This window comes from Passer domesticus, chromosome Z, assembly GCF_036417665.1.
Source record: "Passer domesticus isolate bPasDom1 chromosome Z, bPasDom1.hap1, whole genome shotgun sequence".
Lineage (NCBI taxonomy): Eukaryota > Metazoa > Chordata > Aves > Passeriformes > Passeridae > Passer > Passer domesticus.
The window spans coordinates 59,342,095-59,364,152 of NC_087512.1; positions in this window are offsets into that span (position 1 = coordinate 59,342,095).

Sequence of the window (22,058 nt, forward strand, 5' to 3'; positions counted from 1 at the left end):
TAGTGACATGATGTTCTGCAAGAAGCTGTGTCTGGGAGTGTGGTGCTGAGCACTGCTGTTGGCACTGTGAATCAGAGAGGGAACAATGCAAAAGGCATCCTCTGAGGCAAAACTGTGCCATCTATGTGCAAAATGCAAAAGTGAGTTGACTATAGTGGTACGTATTACATTTGGAATTACACTTCCCTGGAGCTGCAGAAGTTAGTAATTTTCACAGGCAACTCTTTGAGATGGGGCTACAATTTTACATGCAGATTTAACATTTTTCCTGATGAATGAGGGGAAGATATTCTTTAGAAAATGTGCACCTGTCCTTGTTTTTGTTGCTGCTGTTCTTAAAGCCTGCGAAAATGACTGTTTTTAAGTGCTCTGTGAGGTTTGCTGAAGAGTGTGAATTTTTTGATACAGTTAATGCATTGTCACTTCCCAGTGATGTGCCAGTGGCACAATCACTCTCTTGCTTCTTTGCATCATTTGCTTACGCCTAATTGGTTTCTACAGTGATATGGATAATGTGTACAGAGCCTTCACACAATGTCAAAACAAATCTCTTCATCTAAATACATACTGAGATGTCACTTTTACTCTGATGTAGGCAGGAGGAAGTTGAGCAAACAGAGGCTTTGTTCGCAAGCCTTTGGAGGCTTTTTATTTGTGTTTAGAGAAACATTCAATCCCATCCCTCAGCAGACTGCAGTGCTGGGTCACACACTTATTGCTGCATATCAGCCTGGTGCTTGATTAACGAAATGCCCAGTCCTTCCTCCTTATTCCTTTTATAGGGTATTAGTGGCAAAACAAAACTTGTTTTTCATTCAAGGACAGATAAAGTTTTGGACTCACATATTCTATTATTTTGCACCCTAAATAGGATGGTGCCACAGAATCATGAACTGCTGTGAGACCTTAGGATTAATAAATTAATATTTGATTTTATGCCAAACTAGAGTTCTGATAAACATATATGTGCTTTGATTTAGGGATAGATTTTGCTTAAATGTCACTCTTTAATGGAAATTACATATGATAATCCAGCTTTCAAATTTTCTTCTTTGTAACCAATTTTTGAAACAAGCCTCAACACCCTTTTAACTTTTGAAGAATAAACAAGGACAAAAATTTTTCTTCAGCATTATGAAAGAGTAGGGGTTTTTTCTCACTTTTTAAGGTGTTCTGCTGAAATAGCAGTTGAAGTTGAGTTGTATTTTTCTCAGCTTGCCGAATAAAATCTGTCCCCAGGAGTTTTGAACTTGCCTATTTCTTCGAAACTGCTAAAACTGCCATTGTGGGTTTGGGTTTGGTATTTTGGTGTGGCTTTTTTCTTTTTGCTTTTTTTCTCTTTTTGGTTGCAGGGAGAGAGTGAGATGGGGGCAGTTTCTTGATGTTTTTTTCTTGTTTGTTTGTGGGGGTTTTTTGTGGTATTTTTTGTTTTGTTTTGGTTTGTTTTGGTTTGGTTTGGGGTTTTTTTTGTTAGTTTTGGGGCTTCTTTTGGGTTTTTTAAGAGGCCAAGGAAGAAGATAGGAGAAGAAAATAATGGATTAATCTAGTGTCCCATAGAAAACATGCACTGACCAAACCTGTTTTGTCTTTATTTAAACAGTTTCAATATATGGCAACCCTCCCCTTAATCAACAATAATACATTCTTTTAGGTGTCTGCCAATCCCTCATCTTGGCCGGTACATTTTACTTGGAGCTTGAATTTGGAATCTATTTTTCAAAATACCTGCTATAACAGCCTTCTCTCCTTGTGCTTTTGCTGAGCATGGAACCGACACTGTCTAAACTCTCTTCAACCTGAGTCAGGAAATTTATTAATCCTTTAGTTTAACCCTCAGGGTGGCTCAACATCCTGCTCAACATGTACTGAGTTAGACTATGCTCTCCCAAATGGATAAAGCCCTGGAAAACTTCACAGGGAGCAGCTGTCACCCACTTGGTACAGAAGTTAATTTTAGCCCTTTTCTTAATCTGACTGCCCAAATTATTTTGATGGACATGAAATAACAAGCTTACCATGAGCTGTTGCTCCACAAGAAATGCATTTGGTTAATTTATGTTGTTGGCCATAATATTTTCTGTTCCTGGTTCACTCTCCATATTACACAGATTTAGTACTTTAGAAATGTCGAGGATGATCCAGAAAGCTAAGGAAGAATTTTTTTTTTTTGCTTGACCAAAACTAAGGAATCTAAATTTGAATGCTATGCTAATCTTAGATATTAGGCAGAATTTAGAGCAGAAGTCTGAAAATGTTTATCACCAGTATACGACAAATTTATTTTTCAAATATACTCTAAACTCATTTGGTTTTTGTTAATTTTTCTAAGATAGTAGAGGACATTCTAGAATTTCTGCTGTAAGTTTTACTACTTGCTTAGAGACAGGCAACCCCATCTAGAGATTAAGTCACTGGGATATAAAGGTGTGTCAGTCTGCCATGATGCCTGAAAATTTAGTTACACAAATTCCACTAATGAATGAGGGTTGCTGCTACTAAATGTAGGTGGAAACAGAATCAATTTTACCTCCATGATATTGATGTAACACAGGAAAGAATCTTTTTCCAAATAAGAGATTTTATTTCCTTTTAGCCCTCACTGAACATACAGAAAATTATTTATCTAGCATCAGAATTATCCAGCAAGCATTTTTATATTTTTTCAGGTTGTAAAACGCCTCAGATATTGTCAAGAACATGTCAAGATACAACGAAATTCCTCGAATCTTTATCTGAAAAGAAAAGCTAACCTTCCTATATGTTTAACAGCCTAATTTCTTAAAATTTTCTGATAAATAGCAGATTTTTTGCTGGTACTTTCTCTTTAAAATTTCTGATATATTTTATTGCCAAGGCCTTGGTTGCTGGGATTTGGCAAATTATTTCTATCCTGATGTTCCTCCCCTTGGATGAGTAAAAAACCCTTAGCTCACCATAAAGCTAATCATTATTGTGAGATCTCTGTAGAATTTAAGATGATCAGGCACTCCTATTTTTTAACAAGACTTCACTGACTTTGATTAGCAAAGCCCAACAAGCAAAATCAATACATTAAGGACTAAACTTACAAACACTTTGGCATTATACAGCATTAGGAAAACTTCAGGCAAACAAGCATGAGTAGTATTCAAATTTCCATTAGTCACTTAGAGTGGAAAATCTGACATGATTGTCAATCAGTGGGACGGGATATGCAGCTTATTTAACCAAGAAACCACAGTGCAGCATGAGGCTCCTTAGTTAAAACAAATATCTCATTACAAAAGTACTTTGACATTTCTAGTGTTTATTTAAAATCAGTCATCATTCAGGTACTTAAAAGCTATAAACTGAAATCATGCAGACCTTACGAAAAGTAGGTCCTACCCTTCCTTTTCATGTTTCATAACTTTTGGTGAGTTTATACTCTACTGAAGGTTAATCATGAGCTAATACCTATTTAAGATGTCTATTTAAAAAATACAGAAGGCACTGAGCAATTCCCTGTTGCTGCAGCACACAGGTTTTCTTTCTTTCTTATGCTCAGATTAGTGGTTGAATGCTTCCTGAACTGTGAGTCAGAATGGCTGCTTCTGCCTTTCTGCACTGTGGTTATGCTGCCAGCATTCAGGAAGCTTGTGTCAGTGTGTACCTTATGCAGCAGGGCTCAAAGACCAGTGCATTTAGAATTGCAACAAAGTTTTCGTTTGACTTTTTTTTTTAAGGAGTTTCTTCAGAATTTTGTCGGGTTATGGTGACTGCTTTATGCCTACAAATGGATTGTACAGAAGAGCATAGGAGGAAGAAAGTGCTGGTTGAAAGTGATGGAAGAAAATGTGATTGTAGCTTTTTTTGTCCCTATGCTTTGCAGTAGTGGTGACCAATGGTGACTCAAGATTAAACAACTCTAATTTCAAAGAGCTGTTAAGCCCTGATTCATTAGATCTCTAAGTTCTACTATCTATAACAATGCGACACAACTTTTCTTAATTTGGGTTTTGTTACTTGTTACTTCTATTGTTCCTCTAAAGGCCCTATTTGTGCTCCATGTAGGGTCAGGTTAGTACTATTTTTGAGAAACTGATGGATAGAACATAGGTGCTTTGCCAGTTACACTATGTTCTGATTTGTGCTCCTTTCTCGATGGCTCTGCTGATGGACAGATATTAGCTCAGATAGGAAGTCTATGTTTCACTAAGGGGCCAAATATGTTCGGTTTGAAGTTAAGGGATCAGGCTGAGGAACAATCCAATCTTGTAGAACTTAATCAAGAGGGGTGACTGAGGTTGTTGGAGTTTGCTGTGCCTGAGCCCATCCAATGGACAGGAGCTGACCCCTCACAAGGAAGAGGCACAGATGTATTACTGGACACTGGCCATAAATGAGACACAAGAAAAGTCCTTTGGATGCCTGGAGATTAACAGTGGCTTCTCTCCTCCAGCTCCAAGGAGGAATCTTCTTTGAGAGAAATGTGCTGGAGCCTTTTGGGTGAAGTGGTCTCTCCTGTCTTTACTCAGAGGTGGTGAAGAGGAGACCTCTCATCAGCCAAATTCCCACAGCAAACAGCCAGGTTGTTTGGCGTGGCTCACATCACCTCCTAGGCTGACAGGCTTAAGTTCCTTATAAATCCTTAAGTTCTTTATAAATCACATGAGCCCTGTTCTGCTATGCACAGCCAGGAGTTTGGTTTTGGAGTAGTTAAATGGCAGATTTCATTCTCAAGTAATAATACAAAACTAACCACTGCTGGTGCATGGGTGGCTTGCTTTTATCAAAAGTTTTGAACGTAACTGAAGAAAAAATTATGAGCCTCTGTCCCAAAAAAAAAAAAAAAAAATTTAAAAAAAAATCAAAGGGTCCAATTTTCTGCCAATCTGTTCTACCTTCATTTGGATTTGAAGAAGGGCACCTGGAATCCTGGAACAGATCTCATGAGGTTGTGAGATCCAGAGTAAGCCAGCAACATGCCTGGTTGGGTGAGCTTTAGGAGTCCTATCTGATAAACACCTCTGAGCAGAACTGTGTCCCTCCCTTGGAGGTGTGAGGGCAAAAATAGCTAATTATGTCAGTTTTTCACCATCAAACTCCTCCAAGAGCAGATGATGATGATTGTCTAACATTTTACAAGGACCAAAGCCAAATGAAACTAATTTCCTTTTAATTCTGCAATTTTCTCAAGCATATTCAGGAAAAAGATATTTTAACATAATTGATTTAATGTACCAAAAAAAGACAGTATATTGTAATGCTATTTGCATTTTTGGCAAAAAAACAACTGGGTGAAAATTTTTTATTTTGTGGTAGTTGGCTTTGTTGTTTGCTTGTTTTTCACATTAGCCAATGACTCAACATAACTACAATAAAAAGTTATTGGCAAATGTCTTCATATTACACCTGAATACAGAACAGAGTTAATCACCCATCTTCAGCAGTAGGGTGTGCCAATTATCTGCCAAACAGCTTGCACAGTTCATTGATTCCAAGTAATTTTGCTGACATCCTGAATATAGGTGTTTATGCAACAGCCCTTCAAACATAAATAAAATCAAGATATACGATGAAATAACATTATGTGCCGCAAAGGTGGTGATGTTTTGTTCTTTCCCTTCTTTTAAACTTCAAGTGATAACCAGCTCATTTAACAGTGAAATAAGTTCTGAGTGCAGCTGGTTTCTGCACTCACACCAGCTTTTTCTTTGACTTCTATCAATATCTGTTAAATCAGTTTGGAGATACCCTGATCTGTCCTTCAAGAAGACCCCTGTAATTACTGTGCTTTGGTGTGTGTGCCTCCATCCTCCTTTATCTCCTCTTCTTCCTAAGACACTCTTGCAAGCACCTGACTTAATTTTACTACAGTTGGAGCAGGTTTGACCATTCAGCATCATTTGAGAACACTGAATTCCTGATTACTATGCACTGGTATTATATGGAGAGCTGTTTTCCTTCTCAGCCAAACCATTTTTCTCAGTCTTGCAAAAATTCAGTATCTTATTGATGTGGAAAGTCTGAGTCAGCAGTGCTGGAAAACTCAAATGTGATGTGAGAACTGTGCTGGAAAACAGATATTACAGTGGAGACGTGGTGAACAGAGGTAAAAATTACTTGAAGAATTGTAGTTTTGTTTCCTTTGGTTGTCTTAGAATGTTCTGGAGGAACCAAGTCCTCCCTTCTTCAAAAGATTGTATGTTCACTTCTAACTGGTTGCAGTGACATTAATTTTGTATTAAAGGAATTTCCCAGGTCCATAAGTGAAGGTGAAAGTTGGTATATTTCCATATGACATGAAAGTCCTGTGCTTTTCCACTGAATTCTTGATTAAATCCTTGCAAACATTGCTTATGATGGAATTTTGAATGTGATGAGACTGGGTAGAGGCTGGGAACAGCTATTATCTCTGTCTGTAAATGTTATCAAGGTGTACTGGCTACCAGAGATTTCTCACCTGAAAGAAATGATCATCCTATTTTCATTTTGTTCCTGTTCCTCCCCATGAGTAACACAACATGGAGTCCAAACAGCAAGAAAACTTGCACAGTTTCCTGATAAAACTTACTTCTTGGGAAAGTCTGAGGAGTTGGTTTATTGTCTTTTTTTTCTCCCAGAGATTCTAAAAAGAGCAGATTGTAGAAGGGGGTGTGTTATGATATTAATCTATTTACAGATACAGCAAGCTCTAGCATGTGGAGGCATCTGCAAGGCACTCAGCAGCAGCCAAGCACTGGAGGAAAGGGTCCAACCTGAAATAAGAAAACTGGCCATATTCAGTGTGGTCAAGTGAAGTTGAAAGACCATGACAGCAATCTTTGTGAACTCCAGAGGGGGCATGTTGATATGTCTGTTATTTGCAGCTACTTTTGAAAATATATGGAGGATGAGCAAAATACTGGTGGGCAGAAATAAAAGTAATAATAAAAATTAAAATAAAATAATAATAAAAATAAAAGCTTGTTGTCTATCATACTTTAAAGAGGGAGAAAAGGGTGAGATGGCAAATTGTCTTTCTAGCTTACTAGAAAGTTCTGAAGAAATGCTTGGCAATTGCAGAAGAGTTTACAAGTATCTTGAAGAAAACACAAGAGCTGCTAAACAGCCAACAAAGATATGTCAAGAACTAATAGTGTGTAAACAATCTAATTTCTATTAGAAATTCATATTAGAAATATGAAAGACTTTCTCAACAGGTAGAAACAGCAGATGTTATGCATTCTAGCTTACCATAAAAATGTTATGTTGTTTCACCCAACACTTTCTGGTGAGGAAGCATGTTGAGCTGTATGTGCTGAAGGCTCAGTGCAATACTGGCTGGAAAACTGTTTCCAGAATTCAGCAGCCTAAAGTCAGGGAATATGACCACTGTATGGCACTCAGGAAGAGTTTATAATAGTAATGGGATGATGAAATAAGAACACGGTCATTAAATTCAGAGGTAACATTAGGCTGAAAAAGAATAAGAATGTATAGACAGGCTTAACTTTATATTTGACCTTTACAACCTGATGAATACAAGTCAACCAGCCCAAGTGCAGAACATTGCACCTCAGTGGGAAACATCTTTTCAAATGGAGAGCAGACCTCAAGACCTTCAAGACTATTGAATAATATAACTTGAAAGGACAGAATGAAAAACAACCAAGTCAGCAACATATTGGTAGAAAAGGACCTAGGAATGACTGTGGCCCATGGGTTGTACAAGACAGTAGTAGTGTTCATGTGAGAAAGTAAGCTTTTCTATAGGAATGGATTTAGAAGATGAGCTGTGTGAATAAGGTGAAATAACCTTTCTTCATCGTTCAGTACTACCTGGTTAACATGGCAGTGCTGTATTTTAGACAATATCAATGAAATAAATTGTCAAAGATATAGGATAAAAGGTCTCCAAGGGGAAGGTAAAAATTGTTCAGAGGTTTGTCTAACAGAGGAGAAAATGTGTTTTAATGCACAAAAAAAAGTTGCAAAAACTGGTCAGGCTGTTCTAACACACAGACAAGAAACAAACCAGAAAGCATTGAGTTTACATTGCAAAAAGGGAGCTTTAATTATTAGCTATGGGATAAGGAAGTACTGTGCAGAAAAGGCGTGGAGCACTGGTGTCATGTTGTAGTTGTGAAAAACAGGTTAAGCAAACGTTCTTCAGGAATGACAGGTGTGATTGAAGCTGCCTTAGTGTGAAGGATGGAAAATAGTCCTCACCAGGTTTCCTCTCATCTTCTACTCTGTGATATTGATAGATTGGACATCTGGAGGACTTTAACCAGATGTCCAAACTAAATTGAAAGCCTCAGTCTAGCTCAGTGCAGACTAGGAGGGCAGCAGCTGGGAGACGGCTGTAAAATGAACCTAGATGTTACGTAGAAATGTCCTGTTTTAAAATTTTCTGTTCTGCTCACATGAAAAATAGGCATTTTATCTCTTTTTGTGATTTTGAGGCTGACCACAGACACCCAAGCAGAGGTATGTAGCTGGTAGTCAAACTCAGCTGGACACTTTGAATTAAAGTGCATAGAAGATAGAAATATCATGATCTTGGTTGCTAAAGTACACACAACATTTTTACTAAGCACTGACAGATTGACAAGGGCAGCCCTTTTGCATAATGGCTATCCCCTTTAAAAATAATGTTCTTTTATTTAAGTAAGTGAAAAATGAATAGTCCTTAATTTATCATAGAATTGTTCACTTTAAATCCGTCATCCATATGCATTTGATTCAATTCTTGATTCAAATGTTTCAATATCTTGGTGGCAAGGCTTTTTTCAATTTTCAAATTGTATCCCTGTCTTTCATAGCATAAACAATGGGAATGGAAAATTGCTCAAGCTGTAATTATGAATATAATTCTTTTCTCTGCTTTATTCATCTCCCTAATAATTCTGAGCATTTGCTGTGTCTAAGATGAATAGATAAATGTGGATTTCTTTCACTGGAAAGAAACAGGACTTTATTCTTTATGCCAGCATATATTTTTGTCAAGGTAATCCTTGCCCAGCAGATTAATATGCAGCTGATCAAATTTTTCTTCATGCATGTGTGAAGGCAAAATTTAAATAAATAATCTACCATAGAGAATGCAAGAAATATCAGTGTAAAAGCTGACACTTCAAATGCTGCTTCCTTTCACTGTTATCCTCACTGTACAAAAAAAACCCATGGGAAATTGACATTAATGCTTTTTATTGGCAGAAGAAATAGTCTGCATTTGCTTTCCTGAAGAATTAAGTCTGAGAATGACTCTTATTTTCTAAAATGCACTTAATCCAAAAATCTTGGCAAATAAAAAATCAACTAGTAGAAAATCCAGGTTAAAAAAAAAAGGCCAGACAATCCTCCCTGTGTCTATGTGCTTAGAACGATAAGAACTAAAACCCACTTATGTGAGTTAACCTAAACCACCAAAGATCTAAACAATTCAAGAAAACCACTGGTAAAGGTGCATCTTATGAGGTTGATTTCCAGAATTATATGCATCTACATAAAATCTTTCCTTACATAGGAAACTAACTTTTATCTTCATAGAATATGGACTATTTTGAAATATTTATCTTGCTGTGTTGCACTTTTGTTTAATAGTTCCACAGGTGTCCTCCAGGTTTTAATGCCATGATATCAAGACAGCTGACAAATTGCATTGGGTTTATGAGCACTTTGTTGTTACATTCTAATACTGTATTGTTAATATATTTTCATGTAATTAAAATCCATAAAGTATAATTGAGATTGTTAGAAAAAAGATTAAATTTGCTTCAAAATGCTTCTACAAATCTCTGGCACCTACAGTGACCATTTGAAATTGATGTATTCTATTCTGAGAGAAAAGTGAAACCCATGTAAGTTTCCGAAATTATTATTTGGAAGTATAGGTATTATTTGGAAATATAAGAATTGCTATTTTTTTTTCTGCTTTCCTTCATCAGACAATTCTGAAAATACCTGTAGAGAAATTTTTGTAATTTTACAACTAAATACACTGGCACATATTCCCTTACTTGTGTGAAACTGAGAAGTACTGTGATGAAGTTATTTTCCTCAGCCCTAGACACCAATCTGATTAGTACCATCATTGTATTAAAAAAAAATTACTTTAAGAACTGGGATTGTGTGTACAAAATCATTCTGGTTTAGAGAAAGTGTAGTATGTATGCTTTATATGTAGTTATGTTTGCTTTCTATTGTGCTTCTTCATATGTAACTTTGATATGTATGCTTGTCATCATCCTTACAGAAGCACTGATAACAAAGTTTTTAAGACTTTATTATGTCATATCACTTTATTTCAGGAATGGAAGATTTTTCAACTTAAAGCACAGTGAAATTGTGATTATAACGGAGTATTGTACTAAAATAATACATATTCATATTGCTGAAACCTAGGATTTTCACTGACTTAATGACATCAATTTTTCTGCTGACTTAATCTTGCCAGCACAAAACAGTTTGTATACACAAATATGCAGTGTAAGGGCAGCTGTCTTTCTTTCCCTAATTCATCTGTAGATGTCTACAGTGTAAATACATAATCCTTCTTACTCCCCTCTCAGCTTTTAAATCCAATGGCATTCAAGTTTTATAGGTTAATCATACATTTTGTGAGCAAATGTTCTGTTCCCAGCTTAAAATTTGTTTTTCACTAGTAGGTATGCATGCTTCTTGTCTTTGAAGATTCCTAGAGCTATGGACATCCTTCTCCTTTCTCATCCCACTGTCTACAGCACAGACCCAAATAAATGTGTCAGTGCTACAGCACCCACTGAGTTGTATCAGAAGAGATGAATGGTCCATTCCCATCTGCAAGGAGAGCTGTTGTTTCCATGTACTCTCAAAAAGAGATTAGCTCATTCTGTGAAATCAAAATGTGTTGAGAGACTGTTCCCAGACAAACATCTGCTGTGTTAGATTTTCATTATCAAGGGATTGACGAGATTTACTCTGGGCTGCTTTTTTCCATTGTGCCCTGGAGATAAGAATTCTTTTCTTTCTGCTAGTTATATTTTAACCTACCTGTTGGATTCCTTATTTGAGAAGCTAAACACAGCAGACTTTGTGGGAAAGACTAAACACTTGCAGTGCTACTGCTTCTAAGACACCTTTCTTGTTGACTACTCGGTCCACTGACAACTATAATAATTTAATGCATGTAGTTGCCTTATATAATGTAGATGTTTTGGGTGCTTTACTGACTTAATGTGGACTTTTTCTGGATTCATATATGCACAGTGGACCTCAGCACTTAGTAAGCCAGAGCCAGAATCCTGTCTGTGGCTGTGTTAGCTGGTGCTGAAAAACTATTTTTAGACCCTTGGCTATTTTGGTAATTGGAGGTTTTCCCTCTTTTAGCTAATGAACTCTCTATTGTGTAATTCAGCTGGCCATCATCTTGGTGCAAGGGCCAGGAAGTGCAGGGGACTCCGCAGAGCACTCTGGGGAAGTCAAAACGCTGCTACAGGTTAAGGACTTTGTTGGGCATCCAAACAAAGAATATATGTAGGTTAAAGGTTTGTTAAGCAGCACTGAAAGAGATGGAACAGGTTTACTTGCAAGGTTGAAAATATACTAGTGTTACTAATTATCTCTGTAAAGACTTACAAAGACTCTCAGTGCTGCTGACTCAGGATTACATGAGCATCTGGAGAGAACCATTCCTGTCTCTAACAGTGAATGTCATTATTTGGCCAAACCTCAACCTCTGAGAAAGACAGCTGGATTCTCACCACTATTGGTGAGATATTGGTGAGAATATTTCCGTAGAGCTATAACATCAATGTCTTCAAATTTCCAGTTCAAATGGTAGGGAGGTTAAAGAGACATCAAGTAGGGTTCAAATGCTTGACACCTAAATCCAGAATCTATTGTTCCACTCTACAGCTGGATCAAGGAGCGTGAACCAACAAACACCTAACAAGATAAGGCTAGAAAACATGAAATTGTTAAAGACATTTGCTAAATGCATCAACTACCAGACTGTTGCAATAGTACATGGAGTAATAGTTTAAATCCAAAGGGTAAATTTTGATTAGATATATGAAAGAAGTTTTTTTACAATGAGGGTGGTGAAACACTTGAATAGGTGGCCCAGAGCTGTGGTAGATGCCCCATCACTGGAAACATTCAAGTTCAGGTTGAATGGGGCTCTGAACAGACCAATGTACTTGAAGATGTTCCTGCTCATTGCAGGGAGGTTTGATTAGATGGCTTTTAAAGGTCCCTTTCAACCCAAAATATTCTGATTTTGTGATATGCCATGTACACCCTCAGTTCCCTCATTTGTGTAGAGTTTAACTATCATAGTAGCCCTTCACATATCTTAATTCCTAATTTCACTAAATTCTGTTGTGTCTTCTTCACAAACAAAAAATATTTGAGTAGAATAGAACATTGGGTCATAAATGTTCCTTCAGAAATCTGAAATGTTTTTGTAATCTAATTGCATATTTATCTTTCCTCTTGAAAACTTCAATAATTCACTTAACATAAAGGAAAGTACATGAATATAATGATACATGAGATGTTATCTCTGATATTATACTTCCTTTAGCAGTTTATATCCAAATAAGTATTTTTTAGCATGATATTTGAGTTTTGTGGTCTTGCATGAAGACAAAGCTCTCGTTTCTTGGAATTTCTTTGAAGGCATTAGTAAAATTTCATAGTACATTTACCTATCCTCTTCCCAAAAAGTTACTGAGATAAATTCCCTAAATCAACATTCAGAGGCCTTACCATTCTATAGAGACATGGATAGAAATTTAAAAATTCAAGTTGACATATTTTTGTTTCAACAATCTGAGAGGTAGTTTTAATAAGATGGATCCTTAATTGAGTTTTCACTATGTTCCAGGCAAAAAGGTCTTAGAAAAGTCTTGTTAGACCATATACATCTTCAGCTTCTATGTTAAAGTTGAAAATACAAACTAAAATAAGTAAGTTGTCTCTCAGGAAACAAAGTTAAAACTGTCATGGTGTTGGCCTATAGGGGTTTTTTTTTTCACTTAAAAATGAGGTAAAATAAGGTTTTCAAAACCAAAACTTGCCTAAAGAATTAATCACAAATATCATTCTCACTGGAAAAGGTAGAGGGTTTTCAAAGCAGACCTTCACCCTTAAAACTTTAATTACAATATTGATGTGGTATGTCAGGGAGTGCTGGACGTAAATCCAGAAATGACGATGTTAATAATGGTAAGTTTAGTTAGTGCTGAGTAACTGCGCAAATTTGATTCAGTAACCAGTCTATATGTAATAATAAGATGAATCAGGTGCATTCCTCTGAAGAATAAACTTAGTATAAAATAAGTTTTTGACAGAAAATACAAGTGCCATGGTAACCCTGGATACAAAATCTCATCACTTTGAAAATGAGAATGCAGAAGAGAATACATAAATCTAGGTGTAGTAAGACTTTTTCTTTGAGCTCTGTTATTTCTTCCCTTTAATTAATATCCTTCTAAGAAGAATGTTCTGCTACTTGAAAAAAAATTTACAATGTTTGTTCAAATTCTATGACCTTTAGAAAAAGAAAGCACCTTACCTGGCAAGCTCAGTTCTGGGTGGGCAGAAATGTCACAGTGATTCTGTGCTTTTGGATATGAGATGTAGATCATGGGTTTGGTAATTCAGTTTTATTATTCTGTATTTTTGCCTTCTATAAATCTTGGTAAGAAAGTGGAAAGGAGCAATACTGCATCCTATAGAGGGATATGACTTGAAGAAATGCATATCATGAGATAACTATCTTGCAAGACCATTTGTTACACTAGTGAGGCCAAAATAATATTACTATATAAAGAACTTCCGAATCAGAAAGTCAAAGGTAAAATATCTGATATAAAGAGTACAAATTAAATTGCATATTATGTAGATTCATCACACATTGTAAACTGGTGTGTCTCTTAGCAGAAACTGTGAAAATGTAAAACAACTTTGTAAACGTTGCAAATACTCAGTTTCCTATCTTAAAATAAAATATATATCTCCTTAGATTAAAGTATTTTAATTCAAAATTGTTGGAAAACAATAACAAAGTTCAAAATTTTATACAAAATTTGGAATTTTGAGTCAGTACTGAGGTGCACGGACTCTATCAGCGGAGCAGAGCTTGATTTTAACTATTTTTTTTTGTCCTTTTTATTTTCCTTTTCCAGCTGACAGTGATAAGCACCCCTCTTCTGCAAAAGAATCCTGGATTACACAATGAAGACACTTGCATTTTGCCCAGAAGTGGAGATAGACGCTTTCCTCTGCCACAGCTTTGGGATGGCATACCTCTTTTGTGCTGCCCCAGCTCCTGATCAGCCGCTTCATGATGGATGGAGTGGGCAGGGCTAACAGAGCAGTGGCTACATTCCTTGCTCTATCACTTCTCCTTAGAGAAAAGGTGATTTGTGCATGCTGCACAGGTCTGCCTCCTGTCCTCTCCTGTTCTGGTGGCAGGCATGCTGTCACAACCATCCTGTGTGGAGGAGAGAGAAGGAGGTAACTCCTTCTCAGAGCAACTTGAGGCAATTTCAGGAGCCTTATCCAACTGTTTCCTTCCTTCTACATTTTCCATTAGTTACCAGACTCATCTGTAGCCTTTCCTTTTTTCTTTGTGTAGCTATTATATAACAAGGGTCATGTAAGTACGAAAAAAATCCCAAATAATAAAGCATGTAGTTTCCCAGTACGTCATTTCCCAGTAGTGACAACTTCTGGCAGTGAGCTTCATATGTCCTAATCTAAAACAAAGGCAGCACAGGAAGAGAAAGTGATTCTGTCTTTGAGTCTCAGAAAGCAAGTTATCTAACCAATCTAGTCTGGTCTTTATGAGCTTGAATAAGGTGTTTTGCTAGGCTTGGATTATTTTCACATGGGGATATGTATTAGGAAGAATGGAAACACCTTATGAAACGGATAAAATATGTTGCTAAATGCTCTTTAGCTGAAAGATTTTAGAGGTATTTTTGTTTCACCCAGACAGCAGCCAATCCCCATGCAGTCACTAGCATGCTTCTCCACAAGTGAAATCACAGAGAGAATTGGAGGGATAAAAGCCAAAAAAACTCATGGACTGAGATAAAAGCAGTTTAATAGGGAAATCAAAAGCTTCACACACAAGCAAGGCAAAACAAGAAATTGATTTACCAGTTTCCATGGGCAGGCAGGTGTTCAGCCATCTCCAGGAGAGTAGGACCCCGTCGCACAAATAGACACTTGGGAAGACAAAGACTATCACTCAAAATGTCACCCTCTTCCTCCTTCTTCCCCGACTTTATATAGTGAGCCTGATGCCATATGGCCTGGAATATCCCTCTGGTCAGTTGGGGTCACCTGTCCCAGCCATGTCTTCTCTCAGCCTCCTAAGCACCCCCAGCTTCCTCACCCGTGTGGCAGTATAAACAGTAGAAAAGGCCTTGGCTCTGTGTGAAACCTCCTCAGCAATAACAGAAACACCTCTATATTATCAGCTCTGTGTTCGGCACAAATCCAAAACAAGTGTATAACATTCCATACAAAACCACTGTGAAGAAAATTAGAAAGCATCACAGGTATATATTCCTGAGGGTTCTTCCCTCAAGGAAATGACCATACTTCAAAGCTTTATTTTCTCCTAAACAGGTTTATAAGTACATTTTTGATGGCTTGGGAAAGAGGAGGAATAAGATTTTTATCAAGAAGGAAATTTAGGGTAAGGTTTACCCGATGCCTGAGTCAGTGCAAGTCACCTGCTAGGGGAAGCCCCTTACATCTAGAGCAGTCCTGTTTTTCCTGAGCCTACAAATGTCCCATCTGTCCAGAGCTGTCCCAGTTCTCCTACCATGTGGAAAAAGGTGCTGACATTTCCACGGCCTCTTCCTAACTAAAGTACTTCAAATCTCATGTTTGCCTGAGCACCTGTCCCTCAGGTGTTTTCCTGTGCTGGGAAGCAGGATGCTTCACTCATGCAGCTCTGTGGACTGCATTTCCTCATTGATTTGCTCTGTGTGATGTCCCTTTGCCTTCCTCCTGCAAAGACATACCACAAAAAAGTATGTCTCCCCAGCAGGTGAAACTCTCTCTGCACTTCACTTCTGGATTTCCGTGAAGCTGAGAGAACTAAAGATGTATTCCAGTTTCTAACAGCTGCTTCATCTTGAGTGTCAGTCTCTTCTCCCTGGTAGCAGGCAGTAGGATGAGAGAAAACAGCCTCAAGTTGCTCCAGGGTATATTTAGATTGAATATTAGAAAATATTTGTTCATGAGTAGGGTTGTCAAGTCCTGGAACAGATTGTGCAGGGAAGTATTAGAATCATCATCCTAGGTGGCATTTAAATGATGTGTAGATCTGACACAGGGGAATGGTTTAGTGATGGACTTGGCAATGCTGGGTTAATGGTTGGACTTGATGATCATAAGGGTCTTTTCCAACCGAAATTATTCTATGATGCTATGATCTGCTGCTGGAGGAGGAATTGCTGTGGAAAATTAATTGCTGGCTATGGGTCTCTTTGAGCACCCTTGAAAGCCCTTGGGAGCCTTGATGGTTCTTTGCCTGCTCAACTCTTTTGTCCCCCACTCCTCCTTCGTGAGTCCTTCAAATCATACCTCTTCCTGGCAAAGCAGGTGGAGTAAAAGCAGACAACCTTCCTTTCAGCACTGCAAGAATGACCCCAAAAGAATGTACTCAAACTAGTGTTGCACTTATATTTTAATTACCCACTGACATGACCTTTGGATGAGTTGTCCTTCCAGTCATCCCAGAAAGATATTATCAGTCAGTGTTTTGTACAACACTTCTGAAAACATTTTGGAAGACACTGCAGTGTTAACTCCATTTCAGAGATGGAAAAATCACCAAATGAAAAATGAAGTAACTTTTAACTGCTAAAGTAGACATGCAGAGCTGGGGACTGTTGGAAGCTTTATCCAGAAATTCAGGCCAGCATTTTTCAGACATTAGCATTCCCAAAGCAGCACCTATAGTTGTTGATTTTTAGCCATTCTTAGGGCAATATCTTACCAGATTAATTAAGTCAACTACTAACAAACATCTTGTTAATTTCTGTGCAAGTAATTTAGAAGTCTTAAAGTAACTTGCTTGGTCAGTCTTCCCTTGTTATGTTTAGGGAGACACAAGAGGTATTTCAGAAAACAGAACAGCAGAAATATTATCTGCTTAGATAGCAATCTGAAGTGAATAAAGGCAACTCAGTTATTGACTGAAAATGTCTTTTGTTGCTTTATTCTGCCACTTAGTGTCAACAGCCTGTGCCAAGTGCAGACTTGATTTGTGTCGCCACTATGGTGATTTTGTCTCTATGCTAATTTTGTGATGTATGACAGCAATAACCTTGTAAATCATGGGCTTACAGGGAGGAAGGATGAAGTAAATGAGATGTGAGATTTTTATAGTTATTCTTTCCTGCGATATACATCTATGGAAATGCTGTCCATCAGGGGGACTGCTTGCCTGTTATCTTTTGTCTGGCACAAATGTGCATTCATTTCAACCCTTTTAATAAATCTTCAAGGGAAATAGCAATAGTAATGCAATAGCAGCAACAATAAATAATACTCATAAAATCACAGATCATAGAGTGGTTTGGGTTGGAAGGGACCTTTTCCCTCATTCATGGATAGGGATACCTTTCACTGGACAAGGTTATTCACAACTCCATCTGACCTGGCTTTATTCTTCCAGGCATGGGGCATTCATAACTTCTCTGGACAATGTGTGCCAGGGATCACCCTCACAGGGAAGTATTTCTTCTAAATATTTAATCTAATCCTCTTACATTTTAGCTCAAAGCAATTCCTTCTTGTCCTGTCAGAAGGAATGCTCTTGTCAGAAGTCCCTCTCCAGTTCTCCTGCAGCCCCTTTAGGCACTGACAGGAGGTCTAAGGTCTCACGAGAGCCTTCCCTTCCTGGCTGGACAGCTCCAACTTTCTCAGCCTATCTTCATAGTAGATTTGCTTCAGCCCTCTAATCATAATCATGGCTTCCACTAGACTTACTCTGCTTCTTGTTTTGGGAAGTTATGGTTTGAAAAAACAACAATAATAATAAACCAACAGCAACAATAAGAAAAATAAAATATTAAAATGGAACAACAAAATAGTAAAATATTGAAATTATAAAACAATGAAACAATAAAACAGTACAATAACAAAGTAATAAAATAGGATATAATAATGTAATAACATCATTAACTCTATTACTTGTGTGTAATATGTAAATTGTGGCTATGTGGCTGCCAGGGGTCTCAATGGTGGAAAGATACTCCAGTGTCCTGAAGCTGGAGCAGTGGTTTTTTGGAGGGTGGGGGGTGGAGGTTATTTGCAAGCAATGTTTTTCCTCTGCTCCCAACACTGTGTCAAAAGCAATAAATCAGGTAAAAAATTGGAAAAAAAACCCAAACAGAAACCCACCCAAAAACCAACAAAAAACAAAACAAAGCAAAACAAAACCAAACAAAAACAAAAAAACCCCTCAAACAAACAAAAAATTAAACGAAAACAAAACACATATCTTAATCCCTTTCTCCAGATTAAAAACAAAATAAAACAAAACAAAAAACCCCAAAACAAAACAAAAAAATCAAACCAAAATAAAACAAAACAAAACAAAAAAGAAAAGAAAAGAAAAGAAAAAATGTGTAGCTCTTTTCATCCATTTTGGTTTTAAACAGTATTTTGGAATAATTTAATTCAAACTAAATGCAAATACTTAGTAAGCAAAATAGATTTTAAGTATAGTGTCACTGGTGATGATTTTTTATTTAAATTAAAGACCTGTTGAATTCTTACCTTTTCATTTCTATAGATTACAAAAACCATGAATACAATTTCTGTTCTTTGACCCTCCCTCTAAATTATGTGGAGGACTTCTGATTATGGATGGAGCATACCCTGACAGGTAAAAAATCCTTGTTCGCAATATTAGCTAAATAATTCAAAGCCCTTGGACAAATTTGCAGAAGTTCCTGGCCTTGCCATCTGTTTTATGTAGAATTGTGTTTCCAGGTCTTACAATTCCCTTTCTTGTTTTAAAACCAGCTGCAGCTCATTATCACTGAATTAGCAGTATCAAAGGTTTGGACTGGACTGATATTGTTGGGGTAAACTCACTTGTGTGTCTGGAGGTGAGAAAATTTACTGAAATTCAGTTCCTACAGAGTGCAGCTGCTGAGTCTGGAAACACTCTGTGAAATTCAGCTTCATGAATTGCAGGAAATCTTGGAAAAAACTTGTTAATGGGAGTGTTTTCAACTTTTCATGGGTAAGGCCAGATCTTTAGCCTATCTCTAATTCTCCTTATAGCTTGCACTACAAAGAGAGATGTATTTCAACTTATATAATTGAGAAAGAGTTTATATAGTTGAGAAAGAGAAAGAGTTTCTAGAATTAAAACATAGTTTTAGACTATTAAATTTTAAGGTGTTTGTACTGAAACTCCTGAGTTACAAAAGCAGAGGTCAATACCAGAATTGAGGTTCCTTTAAAATAAAAAAAAAGCAATTTTTTTTCTTTTTAGGGGGGTTTTGTGGCTGTTAAGGCAATGAAGGAAAATCCCACTTTGCATTTACATTGTACGACATATGCTTAGCTGGAAAAATGTTCATTGCTTTAGACTGATGGTGGAAAATAAAAGAAATTTAAAGTGAAGGTACTCAATTTCTCTCCAATTTGAGAAAGTAATCTGGTTTTAATATTTTTAAAGTGCGTTGGAAATAACCATTTGACCTTTTTGATTTTTTTGTATAAAAATCTTCCTGTGTTTTCAAAAAAGCATGGCAGATGTATTTCCTGAAACCTGCGTTTCTTCAGTGAGTTTTCTCCATAGATGTGTGTTAACATGTCTCTGCAAGGAATTGAATGAATGAATGAATGAATGAATGAATGAATGAATGAACTGAATGAATGAATCATTCCTTGATATTGAAAGTCAGTGATTCCCAGTTTCTTCTTTTAATTAATATGTTGGTATTTTTTTTTTTTTTTTTTTTTTTTTTTTTTTTTTTTTTTTTTTTTTTTTTTTTTTTTTTTTTTTTTTTTTTTTTTTTTTTTCTCTCAGTGCAAGTTTTCCCTTATCTCCAACCAGGAATCTCCCTTAACGGTCTGATTATTTTTGTAGGGCAAGATGACCCCATGTGTCTTTGTTGTTCCAGCTGTAACAAGTTTCCACAGACTTCACTATCCAAATGCACCTTTTGAGACTGTGGGTACCACACTGGATCTGAGCACATGAGAGATGAATCAAGTTTCTCAGCAGAAATGCTGGTGAATTTACCATACAGATTTAACACAAGACTGGTTTTAAGGAGAGAAGAAGGAAGGAAAGAGAGACTATTTGAATGGCCAACAAGGAGGATGATAGAAGCCTGTCTTACCTGATTATAGCTGGGACAGAAGGCTGCAAGTAGAAGTGGAGTAGTGTGACAGTAGACAGCCATACAGGCCTAAACCAAAGGGGAATAGGGCTTTATGGCTGACATTAAGCTGCTATAAACTCAGATAAGAATGAGTTTCCTACACAAGCAATGTGAGGGAGCTCTTGGTTTATTTTGTTTTATTCTTTCAGTTTCTTAGCATATTAAAAGCCTGGCTGAACTCAGAATAGGGGAGATATTGAGAAAAGGTCATCTGTAGGTGGAACCACATGGACATTGTCAACTCTGGCTTACAGCTGCAGAATATTTGTGCATCACCTATACCAGTGGGCACAGGAAGAGAAGTAGATAGACTGAGTCCTCCTCTCTTTCCTTCCCTTTGATTCAGAAGCTGGAAAGAGCAGAGCATGGCACACTTGTGACCTGGTTTTTGCACTGTCCTTCAGGAACTTGATAGCAGTCCAAAAAGCATTCCTCAGATCACAGGCTGTTGACACAGTACCTCAATATGAACTGTGAAAAGCCTGGCTTCGTTCTATATTTACTGCCGCTGGCAGCCACCAGGAACCGTGCTGTGCTTGAAGCATTTCTAGCATGCTCAAAGCTAGCTCGTAAGCCCCAGAAAATGAATGTTACACAACAAACTGGATCTGATATAACTGGGCTTAGGGTATCTCCAGGTGATGCCCCTTGTGTTGACCTACTGAATATTAGCCATGATACTGTGATTCTTGATTTCAAAAATATTTTTGTGCTTTTTTTTTTTTGCTAGTTTAACTCCCTGAGCTGCCTTACTGTAAGGCCAGCTGAATACCAACAAGTCAGATGCTTCAGTGCAAATGCGTGTGAGAGGTTCATCACTATCTTACTAGGCCCATAAAAATAACAAGGGGCAAAAAATACAAGTAAGAGAAACCTGGTACATAGAGTGTAAGAGAAATGTATATTTAAATATCCTTTGGCAAAGCGCAGAACATTCCTTCTATGAAGGAAGAATGGATATAATTCTGTTGAAATTTTTTATTCTTTAAAAAGGAAATTAAGATTTTAGACCTCTGAAAGGAGGAAGAAAAAAAGCTGATAATTGCTGATTCATTTATCTTTGCTCCCTTCCTTCAGTAATTGCAAAAGGTTTACCATTATGCTTAGTGAAGAAGTTAAAATCCTGGAAGCATCGGAAAATGAGCTCAAGTCAAATTCAAATAAAATTCAAACATGTAAGTTTGCATCTGTGAACAAGCCATACAGTTGTACATTCATTACCAACATATAAATGTGAAAATTTCTTACTATATCTTCATTTGTGGATTTTATGTATAGAAGATGGATGGTAGTTTATCTTCTGTTCTGACTTCGCTTCAGCTGGAAAAAAAAAATCTCTGACTCATGCTAAAATGTATTTTGTATGGGTTGTGATAGTTTTAACTTCCGGCCTCAGTTTACAAGATATGCTAGGCAAAAACAAAGGAAGGGAAAAAAACCAGCCTCAAGTGAATGAAGTCATGTGTTAGGAACTCCTGGAAGGGAGAGGCGGACAAGTCTTATTAAAGGTTTTCAGCATGTATCAAGTAGAAAGCAAAGCCCAGAAAAGAAATATTCAAACTAAGATTTCTGCAAGTGATTCAACTATTTTTTCCCCTTTTCTCTAGTAGGCTAACTTTATTACTGTGGCATTGCTGAAACCTCAGTCTGTTTCAAACCAATAATCCTAGTTACTCAAAATCCTTGAGGGTTCAC